We start from the raw sequence: 25,677 nt of genomic DNA, 5'->3' as shown, positions 1-25,677 counted from the left end.
GATATGTTGAAAAGTGCAACCTTTTTGCACAGCATTTCAAGGCTGCTTTTTCTGACGTAGATGTCTCGTCATCTCAAGTAGCCGAGGCCTTACGCAATACTCCTTCGGAGAGCATCGATTTCGGTATCTTTGAAATAACTGAAGATCACGTTCTTGAAGCTTTACGAAAGCTAAAGTACTCAGCATCACCCGGACCAGATGGAATCCCGTCATGTTTGCTGAAAAGGTGTTCAGCTGCCCTTTTAGTGCCATCAATGAAATTGTTCAATTACTCGTTACAACGAGGAACCTTTCCCGCTGCGTGGAAGACTTCTTTGCTTTCTCCGATTTTTAAGAAAGGCGACAAATGTGACATTGCCAACTACAGAGGAATTACATCTTTAACAGCATGTTCAAAAGTTATTGAAATAATAGTGAATAACGCTATTTTCGAATCATGCAAGAATTACATTTCCACTGCTCAACACGGATTCTTTCCAAAACGGTCAGTGAATACTAACCTAGTCGAGTTTACCTCGCTGTGCATTCGGTCAATGGACGCAGGAAAGCAGGTCGATGTCATCTATACGGATTTCAAATCAGCATTTGATCGTGTGAATCATGCTATTCTCCTTCGAAAGCTTGAGAAGTTGGGGATGTCGCCAAGCCTCGTTAGATGGTTCGAATCGTATCTTTCCGGCCGATCTATGAAAGTACGGATTGGGGCAGCTCATTCGGATTCTTTTGCTATTCCTTCAGGAGTGCCACAAGGAAGTAATCTAGGACCTCTCTTGTTCTCTCTGTTTATCAACGATGTTGCCTTCATCGTGCCTCGCGGAGAACGAGTCCTTTATGCAGATGACGTGAAAATTTTCATGGTGGTCAATAGCGTTGAAGATTGTTTGGCATTACAGGCGACCTTAAATTCTTTCGAATGCTGGAGCAAACGCAATAAACTTGAGCTCTGCGTAAGGAAATGCTACTCAATCACTTTTAGCAGAAAACATAATCCAATCCATTTCGATTATTCGTTGTCTGGTCAAACATTGGAACGTAAAAACGAAGTTAAGGATCTTGAAGTGACACTGGATAATGAGCTGACATTCAGGCCGCACTATGAGGACGTTCTTTCTAGAGCAAACAAGCATCTTGGTTTCATATTTAAGATTGCAGAAGGTTTCTCGGATCCTTTGTGCTTCAAATCATTATACTGTGTCTTAGTTCGCTCTATTTTGGAAGCTGCTGTAGTAGTTTGGTGCCCATACAATAAAGTTTGGATCGATCGTTTCGAGGCTGTGCAACGGAAGTTCGTGCGACTGGCTCTCAGGAATCTTCCGTGGCGTGATAGAATTCATCTTCCTCCGTATGAGTACCGATGTATGCTGCTAGGATTGGATACTTTGGAAAGTAGGAGAGTTTCAATGCAATCTAGTTTCATAGGAAAGATCTTCAAAGACGAAATTGATGCTCCAGCTATACTCCACGAGTTGCTTATCTATGTCCCAGAACGCCCTTGGAGACGACGCAACTTTCTCAATATGGATGCGCGCAATAGCCGATACGGGCAACATGATCCTATTAGACACATGGTTGCTCGTTCTAATGAAGTTTTCGAACAGTTTGATTTTATTTAATGTATTTATCTTGTTATATTAGGTTTTTAACACTTTGTTTGTTAGTTTTAGATTTTAAGTGTCCTTTCTTGTAATTTGTTGTGTTACTTGTTTCGAAAAGATGCGGGTTTTATGCCTATTTCAGGTTTTCCCAGCCATACTTCATTAAGACCTAGGTCAGATGAAGAAATACATATAAATAAATAAATTACTCCTTCCTTCCACTCCTCCACCAGCAAGTCATCAGAAGAGCAACGCCGCCATTGCCCCACAATTAAATATTGTGGGCTTGGTTGATTCGTCACCATCGACTCGAGCCGATCAAATAAAAAGAATGCCCCCTCCAAATTTCTTCTCCCCTTTCTGCAATTCATTCCGGCTCATATGAGTACACACCAAGCTCATTTCACGTCAGACAAGTCGTGTCCAAGGAGCGCCCTACTTTCTCCGGTAATCCTGTCACATGGCCGTTGGTCTTAAGCTGCTTCCAAAATACCACTGAGAAGTGCGATTACTCTGACGGGGAAAATCTAATGCGGCTGCAGCTGTGTATGAAAAGGAGTGCATTGGAGGCAGTTCAGAGCTATCTGATGCAATCATCGTTGAGTCGAGAACGGTCGTCCTGAACACATTCTCAACTCGCTTCGTGCTAAGGTGCGGTCAACGCAGACTCCCAAGCCGAAACACCTGGAAGCTCTAGTTGGGTTTGGTTTGATGTGAAAAATTTTTGCAGCCATATCCAAGCTGCGAATCTGCATGATCATCTTTCGAACCCGTTGCTTCTTCAGGAGCTAGTAAGCAAGCTTCCAGACACTCTCAAGCTCAACTGGTCTCTCTTCATGCGTTAGCATGTCAGCGTCGATCTTACCTCTTTTGGCTGCTACATGGATCAGTTCGTTTCGGAAGCTCACATATTCGTCAATTATGCGGATGGATATGATAGCGAGCAAGAGAAACCAAACGCGAAGGAGAAAATGTTCATAAACACGCACGCTGTAGAGAAGAAAAGGGAGAAGAACGTTAGCAACGGCGATCGTAAGGACGATTCCATCCACCTTTCATACTCGGAGATTGCTGAAAACTCGTTTGAGAGCAGTACCTGTGTCGTCGCTGCCTGAGAACCCACGGACAGTTTAAACGGTTGTAGGGAGCGCCATCACAAACTTCTTCATCATGGAAATCCAAACACAGCTCAAGCGACCGATTCTCTAAAGACTGCAAGCAAAGTTCACGATGTTATGAGCCTGATCCTTCCAGTTCAATCGCTGGATTTCGGCGAGCTCTGCAAACTGTTTCCACATCTTCAAGGCCTTCTAATACAAAGCTACACCAATGCTGTCCCCACGATCTTCATCGGGTTGGACAACTCATTCGGACAAGCGCAATCTGGCCAGTCAAACAGTCATCAGCTATTCCACATCTCGGTTTGGTCTCCCGAGCTGCACCACTTCGTGAAGGTTTTTTTTTGCGCTGGAAAGTGTGGGGCCTAGATCTTGTAGAATGGAAAGTGATGGAGATCGACGTGCGAAGCAGATCTTCGAAAGTACCACTGTACGTACAGAGTCGGGCAGGATCCAGACAGGCTTGCTGTGGAAATACCACAATGTGGAGTTCCCGCACAGCAGACCCATGCGGGAAAGCGATTCCGCTGTGGACCTGATTTCTACCGCAAAACATCATTGGTTGCCGAACAAAGTTCGACTGGTTTGGGATACGGCTGCCAAGGATCAAAGCCAACCATTCAATTCCAGATCTTCTCGCTCCGTTGCCCGCAGTATTAAGTTCGTTTAGGCAGTTCGATTTGGCCATCAGTGCAAATATATGCGAGATGGCCCACCGGATCGCTATAAGACCTGAGGACCGGGCACAGCTGGCTCTCTGGGCTTGAATGGGACGAGCGTATACCAACCGCACTGTTTGAGCAAAGGAAGCGATGGACCAAGCTGCTACAGCAGTGGATCATGCAAAATCCAGCGATGTTACTTTCCTGGCTTCCTGTCCATCTGGACTTTTGGCCTCAGCAAGCAACAAGAGAAGAAAAGAACCTGGAAGAACTTCGCCCAATCCACATGCACAGCGACGTAGTCAAGGACCAGCTACTGCAGTTTGGAAGATTCTACCAATGGGAACGTCTCGCCCGAGCTGTTGTTTATGTTCCAAGTTTATCGACAATCTTTGATGCAGGGTCAAGCAACCATCAGGTAAACGGAAATGGCTGAGTCGGGATGAGCTAGTCAAGGCAGAAGCAACCATCGTCAACCTGATCCACCGAGATGCTTTCGTCGATGAATACGTCATCCTCAAAATTAACCAAGAACTTCCAGATGGAAAGCAAAAGAGAATCGATAAGACCAGCAGTGATCATCCTCCTTCATGAACGAGCAAGGTGTTATCCGGATATATGGAAGGTTTACAGGCCCTCAGCAGGTTTCGTTCGACTTCAAGTTTCCTGCCATTCTTCCCATAGGGCACGAGGGGACGAAACTTCTCGTTGTTCGGTACCATCGGCTGTACAAGCATTGTAATGCTGAAGCGGCGGTCAACGAGAGGTTCCACGTGTCGGAGAGTCGGCTTGAAGCGAGCCGGAAAGCAGTGTCAATAGTGCAAGGTCTACAAGCCAGTTCCGGCGATCCCGAGAATGGTTCCACATGTACAAATAATGTGACGCTCCTAGGGGGGTGGGTCGAGCCTAGCGTGACAAGCCTTACAAAATTTTCGGAGGACTCATACAAAAAGGGGGGAAGGATGTCAAAAAAGTTGAAATTTAGCGTGACATAATTTGTGTACCATCCCTTTGTAGTTGTTTTACTTGCTTCTGTCTTCCACTCTTAATATATCACAGTTGTTCTATCACAGTTCATAACATTTGCTAGAACCCGAGACGGACAAAAACCGTCTCCCTACGCATTCATTCTTCCATCATTATAGCACGGCTTTCCACGCCGCCAAACAGCAAGCCTCTCTGCCATAAAAATTAAAGCAGCTCTACTCCTTCCCGCATGAACTGGCGTAGACCCAGTGGTATATACGGTCTACTGTGGGAGCCAATTTAATGCATCATCAATTCCTCCCCCTTCCTCCCATTGGTCTGCATTCTGACGTAGGAGCATAGAAGATCATCAGCACTCTTATACACTGAGGGTGTCTGTTAGTTCCAAGCAGTCATCTGGTTGGTTCCTTGTGTAAGTGCAGCTGATCTGGCAATATTGGAGTAGCAACCCCGGGCGGCCCATCAAGCTCAAGCTCAGCATTTTTTCTGGAAGATCCTCCTCGTACTTATTACATATAATTCCATTTAATAGTTCAAAATATCAGATTCAAAATCCTTTAGCAAATATTTCAGAAAATCTCTCAGTAATTGTTCAAGGATTGTTTGAAGAATTCATAGAAAAAACTATCCAGGACATACTGAATAAAAAAATTAATGATTCCTCCAAGTGACAAGATTTTCGTAAGCAATTAAAAAGGATTCAATTGGGAAAATATTCTTGGCAATTTTTCAGACAAGTTCTCTGCAGATCTATCAGCATTTTTCACAGAAATATTTTTAGGTGTTTGTTTGGATTTTTCTACAAATTTATTTGATTTTCACGCATTCCTTCAAAACAAACCAAATGCCCTGTTAAGAAAATTTTCAATAATTAAAACCTTCCTAGCGGAATACGTTTAACTATTCTTTCAAAAACTCTTCCACGAAAATGATAAATATTTTTCTAGCTTTTTGTTTAGAAATTCATTCAAAGGATTATATCATTGTTCCTCTAGGATGTCATCCCAGAATTTTACGAAAAAAAAAACTGATGTGAGATGTGTTTCTTTAAACAGTATCATCGATTCTTTTGAGATTTTTTTAAAGAAACTTCTTTACAGGATTTTGCAATTAATTCCTTTATTTCTCAAAAAATCTCAAAATATTTCATAAGGTATTGTTTCCGATTCTAGAAATAACTCCATAATTATTTTTCGAATGCAAGTCTCGGGATTCTTAAGTTATATCTAATATCCATCCACTTCCCATTTTGGTTCAAAAAAAAAAAAATACTACGTTTTGATGAAATTTCTTCACAGAAAAAATTAAGTGGTTTTTGTAGGATTCACTAGGAAAATTATTGTTCGTTTTCTTCGCCTCTTTCAAAATGAAAAATGTTTTTCGTTTAAATGAATGGAATTTAAACTGAAGGTGTTTATATCTGAAATCTAACAAAATGTTTGCATGAACTTCAAAGCTTCATGATACTTGGGCGGATAGATTGTAGAAAACAAACGTGTTGGAGGGACTATTTTCAATTATTGTGATTAAACTATAGAAGATCAACGCGAAAATATTAGCGATATATTTAAAGAATTTTACCAGAGGTATCTCATATTGATATTTGTATTACTTTGAAAATTTTTATTGAGTTCAAATTAATTTGCTGTGGAAGCGATGCAGGTATAATAGGCAAACAGTTTTAACACTAAATAAATCGCACTCGCTCTGCGCGCGTGTGTAGCATACATGAACTGGATGGAAATGGATTACGAAAATGGTCTGCGTGATCTGTGGGGACTCGAGTTCGAAACTCGTAACCTTCTGAGCTATTGGGCTCGGTAGCTTAGTTGGAAAAGCGCTCGTCTGGTATACAAGAGTCCTGGGTTCGAATCCCAGCCGAGCACGCGGGTTTTTTCATAATTTAACCCATAATTTATCCATCTTTACCAAGTTTATTCATGTGAAACTACTTTAAAAAAGAGAATCAATGTCAAAGAAAAAATTTGTTGCTGGATAAAAACTTTGGTTGATTTTTTTGGACTTTTTATACTGGTTAAATTTGTGCTATCCATCTGACATAGCCAGACTGAATTTTCTTAAAAAGATCTGTTATGAATTAAGCCTGTTTTAACCAAAAATTCCCGCTGGGAAATTTCTATACTAATTTGGATAATCATGAATTATCCTATTGAGAAGTGACATGAAACTTTTACCCATCCTGGAATACACCCATGTCATAATTTTAAGATCCATGAGAACTTATTATTATGAGCAGAGAGATAGATAATTAGGTCATTATTAGGTACACGATCACGGCGAGTCCACTGGTAAGAGACTAGGAAGTTAACTGCTGTACAAGAACATTGAGTTGAAATATCTTGATTTTCCACACTGATCCATAATATACCAAAATTTGATCCATAATGTGAAAAACTACTAATAGTGTTTTCAGAAACTGACGGAATCTTTAGTTTTTATGCAATCTTGTGTCAAAACTACACACAAAATGGTTCATTACAGTACTTCAAGCAATGAAATGATAATCCATCTGTAAGCCAATTTTTGAATTTTCTAATAAAGTAGGAAAAAATCGTATGAATGGGTTGAAACCTAGTGCTAGTTCAAAATTTGGTGCTCTTTCCATACGATGTTGGTGGTCGATAGATGTAAGGACTGTTCATTTTATAAAGTGGACACCTTGTTTATGCTATATCTTTTTTATTTATTGATGATATCGTAAATGGTTTTCTGTGTATCGTTCAACTATTATTCTACAATGTTATGAAAATACAGAAACTTACAAAATGCTTTCGGTTGAAGAACTAAATAGTTTTTGCAAAAACTCCTAAGAAAAACTGTTCGTCAAGTTTAAGCATTATTTTTCGCATGAAAAAAATCCTAAATTTAATGAACAAATTGTATGATGGTATCCTTTACTATTCAACTTAAGGTAGAGCTTTTAAAAACATCAATAATATTCCATCAGTTCCTGACGCTGAGTCACTTTAGTGATCTATTCCTTATGGTCAAATTTGCTGATACACCATCTTTTTACTACCAGCAAAAAACTAAAGTAATAAGGGTGTTCAAAACTGGTTTAGATTACTAAAGAAACTATATATGTATAAAAAAAGCAAAATCTTGAGTTTTAACCGCATTCTTAGGTACCAAATTTACTCTTTATCTAGAGCAAACTGTAAGCGTTTTTCTCAAAATATTTTGATAGGTAGTCTCAAAATAACACATTCTGAAAATAATACATGCAAAATAAATTTGATTTAATTCAAGCAGTGTTCCCAATCTTGATGATTGTCATTGTGCTTTGAGTGGTCTTCTGAAAATAAATTATTTGTTTTTCTATTGTGCTTAATATATGACGTGGGGACTAAATCAGCAACTCTATGAAGGCGTAAGTTATTTTTATTATAACTACTATATTATTAGTTCCGTCTAGAAATTCTACTCATATCAGTTCCATTTAAATTTAAGATATTTTTCTTTAAAAAAAATGATAAAAAAATGATTCTATGATATCTGCAAAATTGCTTCTCGAAAAATTACTTGATATTTTTTAGCAAGCTTCTAATTGATGATGGTTTCTAAGTACAATCATTTTTTGAAAATAAAAAATATAAATTGTCGAATTTTCCTGCCGATTTTTAATAATCCTTGATTTTGATAACCTCCAAAAATCGACCGTTCTAAACGTTGTGCCATATTAGTGTGAAATCATATTATTTTGGTAACTTTTTTATTACCACAGCATAGCATCCCGGGATTCCCGAAATGTACATAGAATTTGATGAAAGCCACTAAAATTTCAATGAAAAACTATGACATTTTTCCTTACTATCAACCTTATTTGATAAAATAGTAAAGCATAATGGAAATGAGAATAAACGAATAATTATTTTCATGAAAAGATCAATTTCCTAGAGATGGTCGGGTTTCACATTTTTCAAACCAGAACCCGACCCGTACCCGACTTGTTTTATTTCTTCAAACCCGTACCCGACCCGAACCCGAGACAATAATTGAAAAGCAAACCCGGACCCGACCCGAACCCGGAAAATGTTTGATGTGTAAACCCGAACCCGACCCGAAACCCGAAAAATTGTTGGAAGAAAAACCCGAATAAAACCCGAGTTTTAAAAAATGGTAATTTCATCGTTTCGGATGCATAGGGAAGCTTTAAGGTTGTTACTCTGTTCACAATTCTCACCAAACCCGACCTAAACCCGACTCAAACACGACTTTTTGTAAGCCCGAACCCGATCCGTACCCGATAATTTTGTGATCCGAACCCGAAAAATTTCAAATTTCCAAACCCGGACCCGACCCGAACCCGTCGGGTTACACGTGTTACACAATACGAAAATCTGCAGTGGGACTAACATGCGTTTACTTTTCATTATGGGACAGTTCGATTTGGTGTTTTTCCTAATTTTACTGAACAAAAAGTGATTTCTCGTTAGTGCTGCTGAAAGATATAATGAAAACTGATATCAACTCAATTCTGGCCAAAATGCAGATGGAACTGACTTGCGATTCACAGCAGTAATCTTCAGTCAATAATAATGATCTACGATACCTTCAATGATCTTTAATCGTTTCTTTTGTTCTAATGTTTTAATGACTTTTCAAATGCTTTAAAATTGTGACTTAAGTTTTTATCATACTTCCATTGTATGTGTTATAGAGAAAATCAATTGCAAACCCGTAATTAGTCAAGCTAAGTTTTGATTTTTGTTAGGTTACTTCATCAGAATAAGAAAGTCTTATCTGAAATGTGATTTGCTATAATTAACTTTTTATTTTGAAAAGTTACATTATCTGTTTATTTAATTGAAAACATATTCTGGCCATAACTGCATATTTGTCACATTCGACACTTTTGACAATTTCGAGTTAATACCGGGGAGAGTCATGAAATGACAAATACTTTCAATCCACTTACTGAAATCAGTGAAATTGTTCTAGAAAATTTGAAAAAAAAATATCAAGTTGTTTTGTCACATTGGCAATTGTAATCGCATAACAATCTCATTGAGATTATACATGAGCCCCATAATGCAGTAGCAACAAAATTTCTATCAGAATTATTTTCCTACTATTCACCCAATATGCGATATGAGTTGTACAAAATTTTAGCCTCAAATAAGCACTTTTGAATACTGAGTGATATTTTGAAATTGTAGTTTGCTCCCGTACTGCAATAAAATGCAAACTTGGTATCCCATTTACTCAATGTCTACTTTTGTCGAATGTTACAAATATGCAGTTATGGGCAGTATTGTATTGTTAAATTTGTACTTCCATTTCATCTGAAATGCTAGTTTTATTGAAAATTTGATGAATCCCGGGATTTCCCGGGAAAAGCATAGATTTTTGTCCCGAATCCCGGGACGAGCAAAATGACCGGGAAATGGGCACTCTATCTAAAATCTAAACCATTAAAATATTGACACAAAGCCCCTGAACTAATTAGTCCGGCCACCATCCGTTAACTCCGAACCGTGTCTCCCCAACGCGGCCCTAGGTCCCTTCTGTTTACTCACAAACTTTCAATCGATCCCATCTGTACTTTAATTATGTGAAGTGCAGTTCGGGACGGACTTTCCCATGCTGCACTTTGGTCAGCTGGTAATTAATCTCCCCAAGCTGCATCAAAATTTTATACCGATCGGCAATCCTCTCGGTTGAGTTCGAAAGTTTGCGTTACCCACCTACAACAATACTGAATGCATTCGAAAAACAAAAACCCTTATGGGGCCGAAACGGCGAGAGAAACAGTGTAATTCACCACCTTCCCAATCGTCAGTATAATAATCATCATTATCGCTTATCATTGGAAGGGACTCTCGGTACGGGAGGACTGAATAGTAGGGTGGCTCATAATAATCGAACTAGAAAAATCTTAACCTACACCCCTCAAAATTTGTTCGTTTGGCATGAACGAGACTTTGTTTCGTTAACTTCTGGAAATTCAAATGAACAAAAGTAAAGGGGAGGAGGTAAATCTTAACATTGTTACAGTTAGATATTTTTCACATAAAAATGAGCCACCCTACTTAACTGCCAGCTTTTACAACAACAACAATTCAATGACGGTGAATCACATACAAAGGTACCTACGGGCGATTATTGGGAGGGGGGGTGTAGAAGCACTTCCGTTGTGTGTTCTCTTTGGTGGAAAATTCTTGCTCTCGGAAAAGCGTCTTTCGCGAGTTGAATGGTCCTATCTAGTAGCATGCATCCTAGATATGCTATGCCACCCACCACAACCGTTGTTGACTAGCCGGTACGGACGGCAGGAATAATGGAAAGCATGTGCGCTAGTGCCCGTCGCTGCCGCTGTGTAGGTGGAAGGTGGCATTTTCCCGGAGAGCGGGTTAGAGAATGAGCAAAACGGGACCAACTAGGGCTGTGGACGGAGAGAAAGCTTAGATTCGTACCGCTCGTGTATTTGTCGTAAGGTACGTGTGGGAGTGATGCTTTTGGAATATTATTGGGGAATCGTCTTTGCCGATGGGAGATATGTAATTGGTATAGAAAGTTTGAAAACTTCTACTTCTTTTATATGATTAGGCTCGGGCTAATAACGCCCAAACCTAATCATATCGTGAACATTTTTTTATGGAATATAGGTCAAATTTTTCTACTGACTTACTTACTTGGTGGAAAATCGCGAATAACTAATGAAAATTGTCTATTTAATTATTTAAAAAAAAATTTCTTCTTTTTGGCATGACGACCACTCTGGGCCTGTTTCTCAGCTTAATGTTCAATGAGCACTTCCACAGTTATTAACTGAGAGCTTTCTTTGCCAAAGTTACCATATTCGCATTTGTAAATAGTGTGGCAGGTACGATTATACTCTATGCCCAGGGAAGTCAAGGAAATTTCCTTAACGCAAAGATCCTGGACCGACTGGGAATCGAACCCAGGCACCTTCAGAATGGCTTTGTTTCGTAGTCGCGGACTCTAACTACTCGGCTAAGGAAGGCCCCGTTTATTTGAATAATACTTTTTTTTAATAACTGGAAAATAACTACTTCTAGAGAAGTGATCGTGATAATCATTATGGTTGGGAATAGTTTCAAAATGCTTATTGAATCATCAAAACGTATTTATTTGGCAATAAATAATTTACTAATTTTGACAATTGACCAAAAAACATTTTTTTTAAACGCATGTTTATTACAAAATACTTTTGAAGTAAGACTGCCCCATAGTCAGTTTCAATTAGACGTGTTAGCACAGAGATATGGACAAAATAACTTGTGTGTGCGTTTCTTTTTGAAAATTGAAGTTATTATTCAATTTGTTTGAAATTCTATGAACTCATCAGCCAGCTACCACATTGGAAATTGATTTCGGGAACCACCATCATCATCATCATCACCATCTCCCAGTTTCAACTCTGGATCGCGCGTGCCAAAAGCAGCTCCGCTAGGCGCCAGCAAACATACACATTTCAATAATTTCGAACGTTATGAGCCGTAGTGACACAACTTGAGAATGGTGATTAAACTCGTAATGATAATGATGATAATAATGATTTCTTCTTCTTGGCACGTCCTTACTGGGACAGAGCCTGCTCATCAACTTAGTATTCTTATGAGCATTTCCACAGTTATTAACTGAGAGCTTTCTTTGCCCGAGTTGCCATTTTCTCATTAGTGTATCGTGTGACATGTACGATGATACTCTATGCCCAGGGATGTCAAGAAAATTTCCATTACGAAAAGATCCCGGACCGATTGGGGATCGAACCCAGACACCTTCAGCATGGCTTTGCTCTGTAGCCGCGGACTCTAACCTCTCGGCTAAGGAAGATTCGTGATGAAAATGTGTTATTAAAAAAAAACTAGGAAGTGATTTTTGCGCAACATCTTTGGGTAGGCGCATCTATTTCAATACCCTAAAATTGAACATTAATCTTGAATAATGTCCGGTTCCATTGCAGAAAACAAATTGCAAATCATTTCGGAAACTCGGACAGAGATATGCGGTCAAAGTTGCACTTCCGACTTTTAGCTTAGATCGTAGCTGGTTCGACTGGCTTAACATATTGATAGTAAAAATAATAATGGTGATCAAATAAACATAGAGAGCTTGAAAATTGCATGACAACAACATAAGACCACAACTGGAAAAATAGTTCTCTACTTAAAACTTCATGAAATTCAAAGGCATTCATGACTTGTTGTATAATCTCCCTTATTGTATAGTAGTGCACAGAAATTTTTCAAATGAACAATTTGATAATGGTGTAGAATAAATTTTAATATGGATTGAGCGTTTTTATTATAGTTTAATCATATTTAGTCGTGGTTAGTGTGGTTCAAATAAATTCTCACTTTCAAATTATGATGGTTTTCCTTTATTCCTGCGAGATTAAAATTCCGTATTCATAATAATTATTAAATTAGTTCAAAGGAGATTGGGCAAATCTGGACCCGGAATGTACACAGATGAGTCATATATCATTTGGAAGATCTAGATGAGTCCTAGAAAAAGTTTGTATGGGGTCAAAAATATCCGTCGTGGGAGAAAAAAGTTATTTCGCATGGTTTGAGATGGATTTTTGATGTATTTAGCAATATAATTATTTAACTAACAATTAAACAAAATATTTTTTCGACACCTAAATAATGATGAAAAGCTCTATATTTTAAAGAAGTTAATTGAGACTTTTATTCAGAGATGAAAACATTGCAAGGTGATGTTAAACGGAAAAATATTGAAAATCGTAAAAAAAATATAGGTATAATAAGTAAAGATTTCTACCAGATTCTGCAATTCACATCGAACCAAATACATTTTTTCTATTGTTTTGTAACCAATTTATTGAACATTTTTTGTGAGCATTAAGCTAATAGTAGGGAAGATGTATCAATAGTGGAGGTACTAAGCACGATTGAACTTCTTTTAACCGTCTAAATTCAAGAAGCGCAATTAATGTACAAGTTAATGTTCTAACGGGAAGAAACGACCATTGACTCAATGAGAAAAAATATTTCATCGCAGTAATTCACGGCATGTCAGTGAAAAATAATAGCTCCACTATTGGTTCACTGTTCCTTTAGTTGCGGTGTATTTTTAATTTGTGTTCATATAGTTGCGGTATCCGTTGTTTTCTTATGGGTTTCTCCACTATAGGAACACTTTACCGCAACTATTGGTACAGGTAAGAAAAGGTTTAGCAATTTCAGTGGTATTTCATCAGTTTTTAAGCGATTTGAACACTTTTTTTCAACTATTCCGTGTGTTAACAAGCCAATACGTCGACTGGCAGTGTCAGTTCTGTGGCTTATATAGTTAAATCAGTGAAAACGGCACTATCGCAACTATAGAAACACCCACCACTAAGGGAACACTTACCCTATGTCTGAACTTTAATTCAAAAAATCAGCTTTATTCGTTGAAAAACAACTGAGAAACGTAAGGAGAAATGTGGGTGGTATCTAATAAGATGATTTTGATAGGGTAGATATTACTCCAGATGGGTTTTTACAAAGAGTTCAAAAAAGCCATCAGCTCAATATTTATGAACAACATCATCAGCACCTGTGGGGACGTTAATGCCAAGTAGAAGAAGATCATCAGCACCAGACAAAGCCGTTGAATATGAATTGAAATGGTCATTTGAACTTATCAGTAACATATAGGATGTTTTATGATGTCATGTGGTCAAATCAAAGGCAATCTAGATCCAGACCATCGTTGACATGATCCCACTCACGATGTTTAGTATCGCATGGCTCCTTCATTATCCAACCGGTCTTAAGGCTCGAGAATCCATCATTCAATCATCAACAATCATCAAAAATGAAAAACCAGTTTTTTGTTCAATTTTTAAGAAATCCTCATGAAAATCTATCATTGCATTATAGATAGCATAGAAATCATAGATTTTCATGAACATTGCTTCAAATTTGAGCAAAAAAAACTGGTTTTGTAAATTTCTAAAACGATGATAGTTATTTTCCTCTTAAGTTAAGAACAGTGTCGTTAAGTTGAGCCTTTAGTTAAGAACAATCATTATCGTCTTACAAGTTAGTATGCGATCGTCGTCGCGACCAATGGTCATATTTTTCTAATGAGGGCCTATCTTAAATTATTATCACTTAGTTTTGCTCTCCTTCTATCACTTTCCATCAACTAATCTACTATACCTTGACTCTTCTATATCTAAAAGCATTACAGATTGAGAAATATAGGGACCACTCGCCTTTTTTGTAGCCCCTTGACTTCACTCCTTCGGTAGCTGTTATGTCTCCTTGCTTCTGACTCTCTACCGATGCAGACAAATGACCAGGCTTCCACTCGTACCATCCTTTATAACTGCCATGTTATTCTTTAACTGGTGACCGGCATCCTTAACTTCCCTCAAAGTGGTTACTATAGACCAACATTTCCTCTACTGCCATGAACCTCCGTGATTGTGCCCTCAGCACTATTCAAATGGTTTTCGTAATGCTTCTTCCACCTTTCAATCACCTCACCTCCGTCCGATGAAAAGCTCTCATCTTCAACCCTGTATATTTCACCTTGCGCCATGAAGTCGTGATGAAACTGATACCAATAACAAACGGAAATAGTTCTGATAGAGCTATTGGCAGTTTGTCAATAGCAAATACTTCAGTTTGTTTAAATGATCTCGTTTTCTGAAAGCAATAGCATGGTAGTATGATGTTATTGATGTCGAAGATATAAATGTGCTAACAGTAGCGCGGTTTTCTAGCGCTAGAACCTGCACGCTAATGCTGGGTACGACCAGCGAGGATTTTCTACCAGTGTTGCGCAGAATACAACAACGAAATGACAGTAGTATTAAAACGGATAAAATCTGGGAATTCATTCCTGAGTAAACTGGAGGTTTATACAATCATAGCATACTGCAACAGGAAAATACGATCTGGCCTTGGTGTTAAACCAGTAGTTTACCTATAGTTAGCACATTATAGCAACTCAAAACATTTAGAAAACTGTGTAAAATCACTGAAATACCTACAATAAAAATATGAACATACATAAGCACCCTTATGCACGAACCCAAAACAAGTGAGCAAAAAACATGATTTAATAATAAAAAAAATACCTAAAACATGCCCTTCCTTACATTATTCCAGCATACGTAACTTTTTTCTCCCATGTTGAATATTTTTGGCTTAATATCAACTTTTTCTTGTCTCATTTAGCTCTTTCTAATGATATATGACTCATCTGTGTACATTCCGGGACCAAACTCCATACAATTTTACCCAAACTCCTTTGAAATATTTTTGAGTAAAAAATATAGAAAACGTATGATATATCTGTATCAAAAATTGCCCAAGTCATTATCAAAATATTTACCGTAAGAACAGCGGTGCTCTAGATGCATTACTAGAAGATTAAGTATTAGCCTGGGACACGGTTATATGAATAATTTAAATTCTCGCTCCAGTCCACTTTTTGGATTGCATTTAGGACCCATAACATATGTGCGAAATTTCAGCTCGATCGGTGAAACTATATTTACGCGTCTGCCGTTCAAAGTGTGTATGGGATTCACCATAGGAAAACTAACTTTTGAAAAGAAAAATCGTCAGAGGTCGCCCATTGACCTCTATAAAAATACTGAACACAGATCTCGGTACAGTCACCCCACAGTTATGGATAGCACACAGATATGGATCAGAGTTAGATTAAAACGGGAATATCTCATCAAATAGAGTTGCAATTACGCAGAACACATTTTACCTACGTGGACAATACATCTCAACAGCATCGCAATCAATTGTAATATGCTCAAGCATATTTTTTTCGTCCGAATGAAATTAAATGTCAACCGTATTCCCAGAAGCGATGATTCATAACTGTGGGGCATTGAAAACCATACCACAGTTATGAATCAAAGATAAGACGATTCCGAAACAAACGCCAAAACGTATGCTTTCACTAGCACATCATTCGTTTACCTCGCAGATAAATTGCTGTTATAGTGTTTTGATCCATAATATGAGTCGATTTGATCCATAATAGGATCCTCCTCTCTCACTGATCCACATCTGTGGGGTAGACATCGTTTGCAATTTCTATCAAAATAGACACTTTTTCGTAAATAACCGGGTATTTTGGAGTGTATTCTCAAAAACAACTACATTCTGCAGTACCTGGAGGGTTATTTTGTTTTGAACAACATCAGAATGATTTTTAAACATGTTTTGTTCTGAAAATTGACGCTTAGTTGATCCATAACTGTGGGGTGACTGTATTTCTACAATGAACAACATTGTCGAAGACCGCAAAGTAATCCGATGCTTGTGAAAAAGTGTAGTGTTTGATCCTTTGACCGTGCCACTTGCACCTGTGGGGGCGGGTGATGCAGTCAGGAGCAATCGTGTTGCGCGTCGTTCGCGTAAGGTGTCGGCCAGGGTAGACGCGTCACGCGAAGCGACGCGAAAATTGCCTGGGAAAGAATAACAATTATTAATAATGAAATGTCAAACTCCAAAGGATTTTCGCGTCGCGTCGCGTGACGCGTCTACCCTGGCCGACACCTAAGACGATAGAAAAGTGTCGCTGATTGCGGATCGCGTTATTAGTGTACATGAATTATACGGTCATCTATGATCATGCTCATGCTTAAATGCGTTATTAGTAAAATTGAATAGTAACATGTAAAGATGGACACAAAATCACAATAGCAATGTGCTTGAAATATAATATTTCAGCAAATATATAAAAATTGAATGAGGCGTTCTTAATGTTTTTGTACGGCATTGTAGGAAATATAGTGCTAAGAGCAGTGTTTTAAAATGTAAAAAAATTGTAACAATACAAATGCTCATAGCAAGTGTCCATACGGAATGTAGCATCCGCAAATATAGCCAACTGATAGTCCTTTAAAATGGTTACCGGGGAAAACATTGATAACTTTTTCCATGGGGAAGGAAGATATTCATAAAATTCAATTTGTAAAGTCACGTGATATTCATGACATTCAATAGCACTATATTAAAACGCTTATTGTCGTTGAATAACCTAAAGCCTTAAGTTCTGTATGGAAATTCCGTTTTCCACTTATGGGGATTTTTTTTTATTATCGGACAATTTGGGCCGGAGGTTCTCCGATTTGCATGAAATTTTCATCAGAGGTAGAGCTCGTGGATACATGACCAAAAGTGATATTCAAAAAAATTATAGTGGCCTATTTTCCCGGAAAACTCTAGATGAATTTTCACGATTTCTCTATATACCTCAAACTTTGAAAATTCATATCTCCTGAAATATGTATCGTAGAACAAAAGTTTTTTAGTGAAATCGAAAGGAAATTTTCTCAGCAAGCTATTAAAAATATAAAAAGAAAAACATTTCTCGGAAAATTTTTCACCATGGAGAAAATTGTCGGAAAAATAGCAAAAAAACTATCGTCTGTATCATAAAAAATTTTCAAAAAAATGTTTTTTGTTTCATTAATTTATACTCTAACTTTCGTCCATAGACGCCAAAGTGGTATCTTTTACCGTTTAGGCGACAGAACTGAAAAACCGATGACCACCCGCACGCTTCCCATAGGAAAATGTGTTCTATTGTGGGCCTCATAACCGTGCGCTGACGGCGGCAGTAATTTACACGCATTGTAAGTGTAACGCAGTAAACCATCCTTTCCTTTCCAGTCAGAAGAAGCTTTTCGTCACTCGGAGCACTCTTCTTTGGTCTGTTGGGTGTTTTGTATGTCCTTTATTCGTAGACCAACAGTCTTTAATTGAAAACGATCCTAACATTTAATAATATACAGCCCTGTCGTAGTAAAATTTGAGCTAATTAGTCGTATTTCTTTTGGGGGGCGTTACTATAGCTCAGAGGGCGCTACTACTCCCAGGCGTTTATGACGTCGTTTGAAATATCCAATTCCAGCTCAAGAAACATGAATCTATTTAACTTTATTTAACAGATAAAATAAATATTTTCGATTATTTTTTATTCATCTAGCGCATCGTCGCTCCTAGGACAGAGACATAATTTTATATGGACAATTGTAATACATTACTTGTTCAATCAAAATATCAATCATTGGTATAATATTTTACAAAATTTATAAAAAAAAATAAGTAGAAACATCGAAAATTTGCCAGTTTCAAAGTATGATGGTTCACATAGAGTGAATTGATTTTTCCTTATAGATAGTAATATAATTAGGCAACCTCCTGTACTATCTTCCTAAACTACGTTGAAATATCAGAAAATACAGTATAAACGAATGAAAGAAAATAAAACTAAAAAAGACAGCACCATATGGCCAGGTCAATGGTCATCAACGAAGAACGTCAAAAAAATGGTTTGAATCCTTTTAAATTCCTGCCAGAAATTTAAGCGACTATTTAAGCGTAGTGTTGTCGGGAGAATGTTACTAATTTAATCAGATGAACTATTCATTTGTACATAAAATAATCATCTTATTCCAGCGAATATGAAAGAAGATTTTCAATTCTACTTGATTTATTTCAATTTAAAATCAATTTAATACGAGATCTGGACAAAAATTCACGTTTCTTATTTATGAACTTGCTGCACGTAATCATATAATGGATTTCATAAGCTTGGGTTAACCAGATGTTCTGATGTTTTAACATATCAAGTTAGGCCTCCATTACAGCTAAAATATTTCTGACAATAAGGTTTCGAAAGTGATTTTGATTGAAACGCTTCAAACAATTTGAAGTGTCACATTTTAAAACAGCATATCATATACAAATATGTGATTCATATTATCTTCTTCCATTTCGGACCATATCTATGTAACTTTCTGATGGTTGTATGGCTTTTCCATAGGTAATGCACAGTAACAATATTGCATTATAAAATTTTAATTGTGTATTAAATGCAAATATACGGTGAAAGACCAATAAATACATCAAATAAACAGTTGCCAATGCATTCCAAACAACTATGATAACTATGATCACATTTTTCATGCAATTTTTAACTGTTCTGAGAAACCTAACAGTCTACTTACTTTGAAATGTTTGAAACATATCTTTGAAAATGTACTATATATTTTGTAAAATGATGAGCGAATTTGAATAAATAATGCCTTAATTAACATATTTTCCCAAATACTCTCAATCCTTATAAATATTCTTAATTCAATTCAAAATGCATCAAAGTCATCCCAAACATGACATTTTCATGCTTCCTCAAGCTTGTATTACTTTTAGGTTCATTTTTGTTCATTTTGAAGGTGTTTGGAATTTTGTCGCGAAATTTTGTTTTCTGGCCCATAGTGACCTGCATCTGATCTACGTGATGTCTGGTCAAATTATTCCATAGCTGCTGTCTTACAGGGCGTTAAGATGCATCTGGTCTACGTAGATTAAATTTAAATTACCCCAGGGCGTTAAGATATCACATACTTTCAATTTGATGTCCTACAGGGCGTCAAGATGCATCTGATCCATGAAGCATAAGATTAAATTACTCCAGAGCGTTAATACAGCTAAATCTAATTTGATGGCTAACAGGACATTAAGATGCACCTAATCTACTTAGGACAAATTGCTGCATAGCGTTGATACAGCTTGAAATTTGCTATCGTTGTCTTCAGGGGGTCAGGGGGAGAAAAGGTCAAATTACTCCAGGGCGTGGATGCAACTAAGAAATTACCATTGCTGTTATACAGGGGGTTATTAACACCTGGTCTACGTGGAATAAGGTTGGGAAACTCTAGGGCGTTCATGCAGCTTATGATTTTGATCTGATGTCGAACAGGGCGTCAACATACACCTAATCTACGCATAATAATAATAAGCATAATAAGCATAGATGACCGTACAATTCGTAGTTGCTACTCCGTGATTGACCAGAACAATCGAAGTTGCACAGGGAATTAATGAATGGGGCTTGGGATTAGCTTACCATTCTTCAATGTGCACAAATCGAGAGCTCAAATTTAAAAGTCAATAACGGCGCCGGCCACGTCCTTACGGTCATCGGGGAAGGGAAGGAATGTTAGTGTGACTACCGTTGTTACTAGAGACCGAGATCACCTCTGCATCTCCACGGTTGTCATGGAGAGGATATTGGGTTAGTGGGATAAGGTAAAGATCTGGGAGTCACCAATGTTTGGTGATGCGAGCCATGATATAATCACGCCTAACCGGATTCGCGAAATAATTCGATAATCGCATTAAACGCCGAACAAGTGTTCGTCACTCGCCCATGCAAGAGCAAGCGACGCGATCAATAGATCAAACACTACTAGCGATCCACGGCGCTTTTTCATTTCTCTGAGCGAACGACGCGCGACGAGTTTGATCCTGCCCCCATCGCCCGCCCCCGCAGGAGCAAGCGTCAAGGTCGAAGGATCAAACACTACTTACGAACCGATCACTTTTTCACCGCTTCACTACCGACGCGCGACATATTTGATCCTGCCCTCATCACCCGCTCCCGCAGGAGCCAGCGTCAAGGTGGAAGGATCAAACACTACTAACGAACCGATCACTTTTTCACCGCTTCACTACCGACGCGCGACATGTTTGATCCTGCCCTCATCACCCGCCCCAGCAGGAGCAAGTGTCAAGGTCGAAGGATCAAACACTACTCTATTCAAAAGATGTTTTTATTAATGACGAAAACTGAAAATTACATGTATATATTTTAAATTATATGAAACAGGAATAATGCCGACACTTGTAGTGACGAACTATACATAGTTTGTTTGAAAATTACATATGAGTATTACTGTGCATTTTGTCTCGATATGGTACAAGTTTTAAAAAATACGTCAATATTCACAATGTCGAACAATTCAAAAGATAATTTTTAATAACGTATAAAAGAGACAAATATATGTATATTGAAATTGTATAAGAAAAAAACATAATGCCGACACTTATAGTGACGAACCATACAAAGTTTGTTTTAAAATTACTTAAAAGTTACGCTTTCAAGAAAATATGTGTTATCACAAGAATGACACGAACTCACCAGTTGGTAATCCATCCTCGACTGAACACAAAACTGATACTGACAGCAAAACTTCTTGGCGTCCCGAAAACAAACCGTCTTGCTTGTGCCTTCCAAATACCTACCCAGCAAGACGCTCCAAAACAGAAAAAAAAATCTTAGGAGCCGAAAACACGCGCGAAACCGTGAGCCAAATCTATCGGACGACGCAAAACCGAACTGTCCTGCTTGGGCTTCACGAAGCACTACCCAGCAAGACGCTTGAAAACAGGAAAAAAAAAAATCTCCGGCGACGAAAACATGCGCGAAAACGTGAGCCAAATCTATCGGACGACGCAAAACCGAACTGTCCTGCTTGGGCTTCACGAAGCACTACCCAGCAAGACGCTTGAAAACAGGAAAAAAAAAATCTCCGGCGACGAAAACATGCGCGAAACCGTGAGCCAAATTTATCGGACGACGCAAAACTGAACTGTCCTGCTTGGGCTTTACGAAGCACTACCCAGCAAGACGCTTGAAAACAGGAAAAAAAAATCTCCGGCGACGAAAAAATGCGCGAAAACGTGAGCCAAATCTATCGGACGACGCAAAACCGAACTGTCCTGCTTGGGCTTCACGAAGCACTCACATACACCTAATCTACGAAGGATAAAGTCGAATAACTACAGGGCGTTTATACAGCTTAGAATTTTCAATAGTTCAACAGCTTAGAATTTTCAATAGTCTTACAGGGCTTTAAGATGCACCTGATCTACTAAGGATTAATTACTCCTGGGACGTCATCTTGAAATAGTCATATACTGTCCTCAGGGCGTTGAAGTGCATCTTATCACGTATATAGTCAGCATATTCCAAGGCTAATGTCTTACAGGGCGTTCAGATGCACCTGGTCGACGTATAATAAAGTCAAATTACTCCAGGGCGTTGATATGGCTTGAAAATGTCTATTGATGTCTTACAGGGCGTTAAAATGCACATGATCTCACAATGATTTATCACTCTTCCTATATTTTTCATGAATCAGGGCGAAAATTGTAAAAAAAAATCTGAGAAAAGCTTTTTAGTCGTCGACTAAGCGCGACTAAGCAGGACGACAGGGCTGATAATATAGGTAATAGGAACTGACCCTCAGCAAGCATGGGAAAATTCACTCACTCACTCGAACGCCACCGATGAAAAATAGCAAAAAATCTGCTGCTATCGAAAATTCAGTGATAGCTGAACCGTCCTAGGCGGCGTGTAGCATTAAAGCGTCGAAACCGATTGTGTAAAAGCGACAATCGGAAGGAACGCGAAGAGTAGTGAATACCAATACACTTGTATCTGCGAGGCACGAGTTAATGCACTTAGCATCCATTCGCCGAATGCATTGAACTGACTGAGAGGATTCCCACTCACTGAATCATTCCGTGGTGTGGACTGCCAGTCAGTGAACGCTCATCAGCACTCAAACCCGAATGCCATTCGAACGGAATCAGAATGTAAACAATCATTCCTGGACAAACATTTCAAAAGGGCACATCGACATTGGTAAACATTGGCTTTGCAAGCCGCTGTTGAACCCAATTCAACTCGATCACGCTCACCAATACCACTATCAGGAAGAGCTAACACCAATCTTTCTGATAGTGGGGTTAGTTTGCGTGGGCGGGCTAAAAAGGGCTCAACAGCAACGTTTCTGAAAAAAGGCTCAAGACCTCTTGGGCCCTTTTCAAATGTTTGTCCTTTGTCCGAATTTTGGTATTGCATTCGACTGATTAGATGCCGTTTTTTTGTTTCGCTTAGTGCTCGCCGAAGAAGCAGAATGGGCACTGGAAATTGAAACGTTCGGCTTGGTTAAAAAAATGGCTTCCTCGCCAAGAACTTCCCGTGCGGCTTTCATAGAGGCTGTTAGCTTTAATACTAAATAACGTTGCTGATGAAGGGCACACAAAACACCCAACTGACCAATGGAGAGTGGTCCGATTGACGAAAAGCTTCTTCTGACTGGAAAGGGAAAGAATGGTTTACTGTGTTACACTTACAATGCGTGTAAATTACTGCCGCCGTTAGCGCACGGTTATGAGGCCCACAATAGAACACATTTTCCTATGGGAAGCGTGCGGGTGGTCATCGGGTTTTCAGTTCTGTCGCCCAAACGGTAAAAGATACCACTTTGGCGTTTATGGACGAAAGTTAGAGTATGAATTGATGAAACAAAAAACATTTTTTTGAAAGTTTTTCATGATACAGACGATAGTTTTTTTGCTATTTTTCCGACAATTTTCTCCATGGTGAAAAATTTTCCGAGAAATGTTTTTCTTTTTATATTTTTAATAGATTGCTGAGAAAATTTCCTTTCGATTTCACTAAAAAACTTTTGTTCTACGATGCATAATTAAGGAGATATGAATTTTCAAAGTTTGAGGTATATAGAAAAATCGTGAAAATTCATCTAGAGTTTTCCGGGAAAATAGGCCACTATAATTTTTTTGAATATCACTTTCGGTCATGTATCCACGAGCTCTACCTCTGGTGAAAATTTCATGCAAATCGGAGAACCTCCGGCCCAAACCTGTCCGATAATTTAAAAAAATGCCCTTATGCCGCTTTGCTCGGAGACGCTTGACGTATTATGGGGTTCGTCTCTCGAACCCCATTCATTGTGCTGAACGCGCGCGCACAGCAGTAGGGGGTGGATGTTACAACCTTTCACGAGTGTTTCCCCCAACCACCCCCTCATAGAGTAGAGGTGCCTACAAAGAAACACGACTACACTAGGATTCTACTACCGGAGACTAGGACTCTCGACGACTGCCGCCGGAAACATCAACAATATCAGCAACAATGTTGAGCTCTCGAAATTGCTACCATACAGAGTACAGTGCCAGTGAGTTGTCGTCGTCGTCGTAGTCCTTGTTGTGGTTGTAGTCGTCGGCGTGCTCGGTCGGGAAGAAATTGAGAGCAAATGACGATCATTTGGCATGGCAGGGAAATCAGTGCAAACAGGACTATCGCTTCGGTTGGTTCCATTTTCCCAGGTTTGGTCGCGGGCACTCTCGTGTTGGGGGAGAGCAAACGGGAAAACTTTTGGGTGGAAAGTGTGTGAACAATGGACGCAAGTGGGGGGCATCGTATCGGAGTTATATAGTTTTTCCCGTTGTCAGTTTGTTAATCCAGTTAAACAATAGTTCAGGAGGTGCTGGGAGTAGCTGCTTTCACGTTTCGCATCAGGATTAACCTCCGGCGGTTTGTGTCGAATCAGCAGCTCGTCCAGGAAGCTTGCAAGGAATAAAACAGTGTGTGAGTGTGAACAATTTGGGCTGTTTCTAGTTAAATTTCCATACACAGAAGCTATGGAAGGTGTTGTTCCTCGTTAGTCAGCAGTTATCCTGGAGAAGAAAGAAGTGTTTATCTGATTTATAGTCGCACATGAGTGGGAATCGTTAACTTCGTTGTCGTTGATGCAGGTTGCGACACCTTTCCAGAAGAGAAGAAGGTGAAGAAAACCAAAAAACGGTGAAATGCTAATGGTTTGCGATATCATAAATTGTGTGAGGAAAATGTCAACATAATACCGCCTGTTCTCAACGCTATAAAGCGAGGGCTACTGCAAAGGCAAGGACAAAATTATATAATATCTGAACAGCCAAAAAAAATGGGGAGCCCTCGAGCAAAAAATGCAACAAACGGATGGTAAAGTTATGTGCTCGCAAGTGGTTTTGGCCCGCAACGAAAACGCACGTCGTCGATGGTGATGAAATTTTCCCTGGAAATTGTTTTTCTAATCTCGTTGCTGGCGGTGGAAGCTGTGAGAGTGATGAATAAGTTTCGTTCCAACCACGCTGTGTGACCTATTTTCGCCGCATTTCAGTGCTTTGAAGCTTTGAGTATTCCCGAAAGGGAAATAGAAGCGATGTATTTTCCTATCCTCATTATTCGCTGGATCGGTTTCGAGTTTCGAAAGGGTTCACTTCAGTAGTGAGAAACATAAAAAAAGAAATGGCAGTCACATACACACTCAGAGGAGAGATGATAACACACAACTAGGAGAGCATCGGCGAATCATTCGGAGATTGTCATCTCATAAAACATCACATGCCATTCGCACGTTCATTATATATTGATGTTGAATCAGCTTAAATCAAAGCTTGAAGCTCGCCGGACGGGCAAAGCTGGAAATAATAATCATAAAGAATAATACTGCGTAGTGGGTGGTGCGGGAGAGAGAGGCATCAGTTTTTAGGAGCAGTCTACCGGGCAGACTGGATTGCCTGCGGCTGTTGTTTGTCTTCGGAATATAGAGGCGTAAATATGCAAAATATACACCACAAGGTGATGGAGAAGGTGGTTGAAAACACAGACTTCGTGTAGGGAAAATTGATTCAAATT

The 25,677-nt window shown here is 38.9% G+C and overlaps 1 protein-coding gene and 1 non-coding gene across 10 annotated transcripts in view; both read left to right on the top strand.

The window, feature by feature from the left end:
- Positions 1-25,677, top strand: part of LOC5571255 (potassium voltage-gated channel subfamily H member 6) — a 529,023-nt gene that overhangs the window by 265,102 nt on the left and 238,244 nt on the right. The window lies entirely within an intron of this gene.
- Trnat-ggu lies at positions 6,177-6,248 on the top strand. The gene has a single exon. It is a non-coding gene; the product is annotated as a tRNA-Thr (tRNA).

The sequence above is a fragment of the Aedes aegypti genome, chromosome 2 (assembly GCF_002204515.2).
Source record: "Aedes aegypti strain LVP_AGWG chromosome 2, AaegL5.0 Primary Assembly, whole genome shotgun sequence".
Taxonomy (NCBI): domain Eukaryota; kingdom Metazoa; phylum Arthropoda; class Insecta; order Diptera; family Culicidae; genus Aedes; species Aedes aegypti.
Note: the sequence above shows the minus strand (reverse complement) of the source record. Positions and strands in the feature narration are given on the sequence as shown.